The sequence below is a fragment of the Macaca nemestrina genome, chromosome 20 (genome assembly GCF_043159975.1).
Source record: "Macaca nemestrina isolate mMacNem1 chromosome 20, mMacNem.hap1, whole genome shotgun sequence".
In the NCBI taxonomy this organism is placed as follows: domain Eukaryota; kingdom Metazoa; phylum Chordata; class Mammalia; order Primates; family Cercopithecidae; genus Macaca; species Macaca nemestrina.
In genome coordinates, this window is record NC_092144.1 from 40,367,504 (window position 1) to 40,375,704 (window position 8,201).

An 8,201-nucleotide genomic window follows, 5' to 3' on the forward strand; every position below is an offset into this window, starting at 1 on the left:
ACTGAACACTCTTTTTTATAATAATGCTTATGTAATTTTATATTCCTACCAGAAATGTAGGAGAGTTCCAGTTGCTCTTCCTCCTCACTAACACTTGGTACTGTCAGTATATATTTTAAAAATTTTTAATTAGTCATACAAGTGCAGAGGTATTCATTTCAGCTTTAACTTGCATTTCTCTAATGGCTAGTGATGAAGGTAATTTTTTGTGGCTTATTTGTCACACATGTATAATCTTCAGTAAAATGTTTGTGTTTTTTATCATTTTCTCATTGGATTTTTTTTACTGTTTCTTATTGGATTGTTTTCTATTTTATATGCACTATGTATGAATTCCTTGTCAGATATATTGCTTGCAAATATTTTTCCAAGTCTGTAGATATTTTCTCATCCTTTTAAGAATGTCTTTCAGAAAGAAAATATTTTAAATTTTGACAAAGTGTAATTTATTGATTTATTTTTAATTGATGAATTGTTATAGGTGTCATGTCTAAGAAGTGTTCACCAAAACCTTGGTCCTGAATATTTCCTTATATGTATCTTTTTAAAAAATTGTATAATTTTGCATTAAATCCGTGATTGATTTTGAGTGAATTTTGCTAGATTTAGATCAAGGTGTGAGTTTTAGATCAAGATTTATTTATTTATGCATAGTGATATCTAATCTCTAGCATTATTTATCAAGTCAATTGCTTTTATATCCTTGGTTGAACTTGAAAGTGGCTATTTCTTAGTTTGCTTTTCTGTTCACTAATCTACCTGTGAACCCCTCCATCAACACCACATTTTCTTGATTGCTGTGGCTATATAATAACTCCTTGTTTTTTTTTTTTTTTTCTGTGAGATGGTCTCACTCTGTCCCCCAGGCTGGAGCGCAGTGGCACAATCTCAGCTCACTGCAATCTCTGCCCTCCAGGTTCAAGCAATTCTCCTATCTCAGCCTCCAGAGCAGCTGGGATTACAGGTGCCTGCTACCACGCCCAGCTAGTTTGTGTGTTTTTAGTGGAGTCAGGGTTTCACCATTTTGGCCTAACTGGTCTCGAACTCTTGACTTGAAGTTATCCACCCACCTCGGCCTCCTAAAATGCTGGGATTACAGGTGTGAGCCACCACGTCCAGCCACTTTATTCTTTTTCAGAATTATTTTGGCTATTCTAGTTCACATATATATATTTTTATATAGCATATATTTTATATAATAAACATAAAATTATTTTGGCTATTCTGGCTAATATATATTACATGTTTACATGTAAATACAAGATATTATAATAAATATAATATATAAGTTGTATATGTATAAATATATATTATAAATAATTATATAAATTTGTAAGTATAAGATACAATTATATTAAAATATAATAAATATGTATTTATATATAAGATTTATATATTATATATTATAAAATTTATATATGATATGTTGTATATTATATAATATTTATATGTTAAATAAATAAAATATATATTTATGTATGATATATATTTCCATAATGCTTGTATATGATATATGTTTATATACATATATTTAAATATATATATACATAATTGTATATATCTTATATATAAGTTCATGTATACAAGATTCATATACATATGAATAATTTTGTCTACATTTAGAAAACAATCTTGTTGAGATTTTATAGGAATTATGTTAAATCAGTATATAAATTTAAATTTGGAAAGAATTGACAGCTTTATTGTACTGAATTTTCTAATCCATAAACATGCACTGTATCTCTTTAACTTAGATTGTCTTTCATTTTATTCATTAACAATGTGCAGCTTTTGGCATACATATATAGTTAGATTTGCACAAAAGTATTACACCAATTGAGAAATTAAAAATGATATTGTATTTTAAAGTGTATTTCCACATGTCAAAAATAATCAATTTTTGTATGTTGATTCTATATTCTATATATTTTGTTGAACTAATACTTTCTAAAGTAATTTTTATAGATTGTATTCTAGATTAAAGTAATTTAATGTCCACAATAATACCAACTCACTTATTTCAGTTGTTAAATTAACTAAGTGTAATATCACAAATGGCAAAACAGCTTAGACAATCGGTCAGAAAATAACCAAAGAACTCATAGCCTTAATGGTCTGCATTTAATAATAACCACAAAGTGCTTAATATGTAAGTAGGAAATAGCTAATTTCCCTCCAGATTCTTTATTATTTTCTATGTAGAAACTCATGTCATGTACAAATAAGCACATTTTTATTTCTTTCTTTCCTATCTGTATGCCTATTATTTCCAGTTCTCGCCTTATTGCTCTACCTAGATCTTCCAATACTACGTTGAATCAATTATTAAATATGGTTGTTGAATAGCAATGATAAGAGTAGATGGTATTGGTTTCCAATCTCAAGGAGAAAACATCAGTTTTTCACTATTAAATATTCCATTAGCTGTAAGTAGCTTTTATAGATGCTCTTTATCAATATGAGTACATTTCCTTTTATTTCTAGTTGACCAACAGTATATATAATGAGTGGGTGTTACATTTTATTAAATTATTTTGTATCAATTGATAAAATCACGTGATTTATTTATTCTTTAACATGATAATATGGTAGATTATATTGACTGATTTTTCAAATATTGAGCCAATCTGGTATTCCTGAAATAAACTTCACTGGGCAAGGTATATAATTAACATGTGCTATGTATTTATTTTGGGGAGTGCTATGTTTTTTGGTGTGTGTATGTATATAATTGTTTATAATTCTTGATAAATTGATCCTTTTGTCATTATGAAATATATTTTATGTCTATATTAATATAGGCAATGCAGCTGTCTTTTGTTTACTATTTGCATTGTTTATTTTTTATCTTCTATTCCAAAATTTGTTGTCTTTAAATTTAAATGGAGTCTGTTGTAGACAGCATATAGCTTGATTGTTGTTTTCCTTTGAAAACTCATTCTGCCAATATCTGTCATTTAATTGGAGAATTTTGTTCATTTACATTTAATATAATTACTGGCACAATAATATTTACGTCTGTCATTTTCATGTTTGCTTTCTTTATATCTTGTCTTCTTTGTTACTCAGTTTTTCCATTACTGCCTTTTTGTGTGAAAAACATTTTTTCTTCTGTGCCATTTTAATGCCTTTGTCGTTTTTCTTCTTATATATTTTTTGAGTTATTTTCTTGGTGGGTTTCCTGAAGATTGTCAGTAACATTTAATTTTATAACAACCTACCTTGGATTAATACCAATTTAACTTCAGTAGCATACAAAAACTCTGTTCCTATATAGCTCCATTTGTCTCTTCCTTCGTGCTATAATTATCACAAATTACATCAGTATACATTGTGTGCATATCAGCATACATTTACAATTATTGCTTTATGTAGCTCTCTTTTCAATTGTATAGCAGAAAAAAAGTTACAAAAATATTTGTACTATATTTTGTATTTAGCTACGTGATTACCTTTATCAGGGTTGTTTAATTCTTCAAATATATTCCACTTACTGCCTGGTGTTCTTTCATTTCATCTTAGACTCTTTTCCATATTTTTTTAGAGTAGGTCAGCTAATGATGAATTTTCTGCTTATCTGAGAATATCTTAATTTCTCCTTTATTTTGAAGGATTTTTAAAAATATATATAGAATTCTGTTTTGATAGGGTTTTTTTTAGTATTATGATTATGTCATTCTATTGCCTTTTGTCTCATGATTTCTGATAAGAAATAAGATGTTAATCTTATTGAAGATCTCTTGTACATAAATTGCTTATCTCTTCCTGCTTTCAAGATTCTTGTTGTCTTTGGCATTCAACAGTTACGATGTTACATGTGGATACCCTGAAGTTTATTTTTCTTGGAGTTTGGTAAGCTCTTCGAAAGTGTAGACTAATGATTTTCCATCATATTTGAGAAATCACCCCCTGCAGTCTGAACTCCCATCATATGTATATTAGTATGCTTGGTGTTGTCCTACAAATCTCTGATGCTCTCTTCATTTTTCTTCATTCTTTTTATTCTTTCTCTTTCTCAAATTGGATACTGTCAATTGATCTATCTTCATGTTTGTTACATCTTTCCTTTGCCTTCCTAAATCTGCTGTGGAGTTTGTCTAGTAATTTTTTTTCAGTTATTATACTTTACAACTCCAGTAATTATATATACATATGGATATAGTTTCTATATATTTTATTTGTTATATATTTATTTAATTTATTTAATTTTTAATTTACTTAATTTATTATATATATAATTTCTATCTCTTTATTGATATTCTATATTTGTTATGGAATGTCATGCTTTAGGTTTTCAAACTTAGTTTCCTTCTACTAACAAAACATATTTAAAATCACTGACAAAGTATTTGCTAGTAAGTACAATGTCCATACTTGCTCAGGTTGTTTCTATTTATGGCTTTTTTTCTATGTATTGGGGACATTTTCTTGGTTCTCTACATGTCTTTAAATTTTTGTTGAAAATATTTTAAATATTATAATATGTCAACTCTGGAAATGAGGTTCTTTCTCTTTTCTCAGGGTTTGTTATATTTGCTGTTTGCTGTAATTGCTGTTTGTGTAGTGATTTTTCTAATCTACTGTTGTAAAGCCTGTATTATTTATTGTGTGTAGCCACTTAAGTCTTTCAATATTAGTTTAGTGGTCAGCTAATAATTGGACAGCTATTTCCTTAAACACTTGAAAGCAATAATTCTCTTGGTTTTTGTTTAAGGACTCCACATGACCATTGAGGCATAACTTAAACACTCATCCAGACAGTTGACAATTATGCCTTTCTGCTTGTACAGAGCCTCAGGTCCAGCCAGAGGTGAGTCCTTAGGGACTTCTCAAGTCTTCCTTTATCATACACATAGCCCTATGTATCTGCATGACTTTCTAGATTTACAAGAATATGTCACAACTTTTCAAAGCTCCTATGGATGTATTATTACCCAGCTTTTCCTTTTAAATTAGTCTATCGTTTTTCCAAACTGTCATCCATTTCCTTGGGCAGCCACAGTGTTAAAACATTTGCCTGTAAATGTTTTTGAGAAACTCCCTCTGTGATGAAATTTTTAGTATCGAGTATCAAGTTAGGTCAAATAAAGACAGGATGTAGTAGTAGGACCTTACAGGGAACTATCAGACAAGTCAAATTCTGACAATCCTTTGAGCATGTGTTTCTTTTGGCACTAGAAATGTAAGCTATTGTTTTTCAAGGCTACTTCTGTGCTGAGGACTGGGGGATAGAACTAGAATAACGTAAAACACCATAAAATTTGCTGTTACACTAAGAGTCAGCCGCTTTTCTTCTATAAACACTTCGTGGTTGTTGAAAGCCTTTAATTAATTTTCAGAGTTCCATAAAAGCTGATCCTAATCATATATTTTGCCAGTTCCTTTTCTTTGGTTTTATGTAGGGGCTAAAAATTTACAGAAGTCCTTACTGCACCATTTTTACTGACACCATCCACTTCTATCGATTTGTGCTTCACACATTTTGTAGCTCTGTTGTTTATTTATCTACACGTTTAGTATTCCTATTAATTTTTGATAGAGGGACACTTTTGCCATTATTTAATATCACTTTCTGCCACTGGAAATATTCTTTGCTCAAAATCTACTCTATATGGTATTAATGTAACCACTCCTTTGATTTTCTCTTCATTTCTAAAGGATGTTTTCTCTGGATCTAGAATTCTTGTTTGAAAATTATTTTATTTTAGCACTTGAAAAATATTGTGCCACTTTCTCTGGCCTCCCTGGTTTCTGATGAGAAATCTGTTGTTATTTGAATTTTTTTTCCTCCATAGATAATGCATTGTTTCCCTCTATCTGATTTCGAGATTTTTAACTCTGCTTAGTTTTTAGATGGTTAAGGTGTTTTGGCATTAATTTTTTTTTGTTTTGTTTGTTTGGGTTTGCTTCACTTCTGGAATCTATAGGTTTATGCTTATTGTCAAATATGAGAAATTTTCAGCTATTATTTCTCCTAGTACTTTTTAAGCACTCACTTCTTTCTCTTGTCCTTCTGGGACTCTAATATTAGAAACAAATGTTGAATCTGTTGTTACAGTTTTCATAATGCAAGTTGCCATTTTTCTACCTCTATAATAAATTATAAACTATTTTTTCTGCTTTGTTAAAAGTTTCCTCACTTTTTTTCTACGGGTCACATTTCATCCAGCCCCAAAGCCAATGCTACATATTTCAGGTTTTTGTTACAACGCTCACTTTTACATACCAATTTCTATATTTTTTACCTCTTGAGGCATAACCATTCTAAAATTAAAGACTTAAAATCACAACCATTTGTAACTTTTCGTGAGTCTAAAGGTCAGCTGGGTCATTTTGTTTACTGGTTCTGCTAATGTATCTATGGCTAGCTACTAGACAAAGCAGAGAGTGCCTGGTACAGAGTACCTTCTACAAAAGAAGCTGAATGACTTGACTCTGTTCTATATGTTCTCTTATCCTCTATCAATATAGCTTTCACTTGTTTCATTAGTGGTGGCAGAGTTCCAAAAATTGGTAAAACCACACAGTCTTGTGAGGTCTCATCTTGGCACTCACACACTGCCCTGTCTTCCGCATTTCATTGGCCAAAGAGATTCACAAAACTAGTTCACATTCAAGGGGTAGGAAAATAGACTCCTTCTCTTCATGGGAGAACTTACAAAATCACTTTTCAAAAAGAGCAGATACAGTGAGAAAAAGGTAAGTCCAGTTTCTCAGTGAACCTACATTATCAATAACAGTTTGGCCAAAACAACAACAACAACCACTTAGAGATCTTCTTCATGTGGCTGGGACTTACACGAGGCCAGGAGTTCAATGTTGAAATCAGGTTCTGGGAAGAAAAGTCCATGGGCTTTAAAGGTGAGAGATGGGTGTTGCAGAGGTTCTTTGAAGAGCGCGGAATACACCCAAACTCCAACGTTTGAAGATGCCCCTGATTTGGGTTACCTACTTGCAGATTTATTTAAATGCAAGATTTAAAGCATACAATATTGCTAATGTTGCTGTTTGCAGTCCTGGCTCTCTCTGGATGAAACAATCAAAGAAGCTCAGTGAGCAAGAGGAAAAGCAACAACAAAATAAGAGAAAAGCAATAAGCAAGTGGGCTAAGGCAAAGGATGGAAGCCCAAGGGTATAGAAATGGTAGTGGAAGACCTAATCTATTAGTATCCTAAAGAAATGTGTGGCTGTTGTGGCCTCATTAAGACCTTCAGTCTCCAGGATCATACGAAACTGGACTGCATTTGGAATGGTCCTGGTAATGCTTTCTGAAAATATAGTGTGTTGGCTTCTACTGAGAGCCTGGAGCTGTCAGTTCCTCAGGAGGTTCCAGGGGAATTGGGAATTTCAATAGGTTTCTATGGATAATAATAGAGCTGGAAAACATATGGACTCTCTGCAGGCTAGGAGCCCACAGTTGATGCAAAGAGGACATCATTGGCTTTTGAGAGCAGCAGAGAAACCTTTTATTGGAGGTCACCCAGCAAGATCATGGATGTTGCTCAGTGGGTCTGCACTCATAGGAAGCATGTGATCATGGACAGTGCAATGTTTTCTGGCTCCAGAGAGTCTAGAATCTTAAAGGTTCTCTTACCCATCATGAGAATTCATTCCAGAATCTTCTGGTCCCCTCTCAGGGACAGGTAAGAAGTGTCTATTCATTGAGACCTTCTAATGCATTTTGGGGTGGTTGTTAGAACCCACTTATTTAGTCTGCTGTGACCTCTGATAGCTCACTGGGGACTATCCAGAGACCATAAAGCTGCACCTGGCAGCAGAAATGCTCTCGTTCCAATGAGTTCCTCAGGTTCTGCTCTACTGTATTGAACTGTGTAGCTTCATGTAAAGGCCCCAGACATGGAGGGATTGACTGTTCCTTCTGTAGAGACTCCAAGATAATAAAAATACATATAAATGGTCACAGACCCATTCACAGTGGGGTTGGATGTCAGAAAGCGCTCAGGGCCTTGGCACAGGGAAGTCATTCCCAGGCAGTGGGCTTAGTGAACCGTTGTCCTAGACGTGGAATACTTTGTCCTCCTTCTTTTTACATCAATTTGCCTTTTTTATATTAAAAAAAAAAACTGTGAGATTGGGTCATTGCCTGTGCACTTCTTTCTCAAGAACTGACACATCCAGTGTGAATGAAGCTAATGATGACAGACAATATTTTAATGTTAATTAGATATTCCATGTGTCTT

General features: G+C 32.5%; 1 long non-coding RNA gene across 1 annotated transcript in view; it reads left to right on the forward strand.

Moving 5' to 3' along the window:
- The window catches only part of LOC105495609 (uncharacterized), a 74,921-nt gene extending 67,217 nt beyond the window's left edge, over positions 1-7,704 (forward strand). The window contains exon 5 of the long non-coding RNA XR_011617614.1: positions 7,403-7,704. This is a non-coding gene — a long non-coding RNA (uncharacterized lncRNA). The remainder of the gene's footprint in view (positions 1-7,402) is intronic.
- Positions 7,705-8,201: the final 497 nt, after the last annotated feature.